This window comes from Arachis duranensis, chromosome 2 (assembly GCF_000817695.3).
Source record: "Arachis duranensis cultivar V14167 chromosome 2, aradu.V14167.gnm2.J7QH, whole genome shotgun sequence".
In the NCBI taxonomy this organism is placed as follows: Eukaryota; Viridiplantae; Streptophyta; class Magnoliopsida; order Fabales; family Fabaceae; genus Arachis; species Arachis duranensis.
In genome coordinates, this window is record NC_029773.3 from 5,194,238 (window position 1) to 5,195,281 (window position 1,044).

Here is a 1,044-nt window from a genome sequence, read left to right on the forward strand (position 1 = left end):
ACATCATAGCGAAGAGAATAACCCGCTTATACTTTATATAAATGATATAACATTGAATAATGAACACTATACTATATATATTAAATAGTAAATACGCATCCAAAATTATTTTCAACAATTTGTTAAATTAATAAAATATATATTAAAATAAAAAAGTGTTTGTCGAGTTATTTTAAACACACATGCATTTACACTAAAACTAAATGATATCGTATAAATAATTAATTTCAAATTACAAAAAAAAATTACACTATTACGTCATCTGGTACAATAAACACTAAATTTAACCAAGTATATATATCGTCATGTATAACATTTTGTTACATTATGTACATTATTATTGCATTTAGACAAACATTAAATCTGAAGTAAGGCATACTTTTTTCGTTTTACCGCAAGAAATAACCCGTAAAAATAAATTTGAGGCGTAGAAACTAAATTTACACTATTTATAAAATAGCGAAGTTTATAACTTAAAAATAAAGCCAAAATAAATAGAAAAAAGACAAAAAAAATTAAAAGGTACAAAACTTTAGATATATAATTATTCTTGTTCCTTTCTCTATCAGCTTAGGTTTAAAAAAATAATTTTATAATAGAAAAGAAAATAAATAGAAAGAAAAAAAAAAGGGAAAGATATATCGAAATGAATAAACTTACTAGATTTATTTATAGTTGCGGTGACAGAGGCCATGAATGTGATAGCAGTGGTGACCACAACATTAGTATTGGAGTTTTAACGATGGTAAAAAACTGATTTATTGATACCGAGGTTAAGACTTAAGAGAGAAGAATAATTTTAGAAAAAAAATGCTATTAAAAGGTTTTAAAATATTAAAAATGACTTTAATATTAGTAAGAAAAGCAATTCTTTATACTCAATTTAATTAATGTTTGTATCTGTTAAAAAATTTCTTAAAGTTTGCGTAAATTTTTATATGATTTTTTATGTTTTTTTTTTTTTAAATTTTAAATATTAAATTTATAAAAGTTTTAATATTATATTATAAAATTATTTCTTTTAAAATATTTAATCCGATTTAA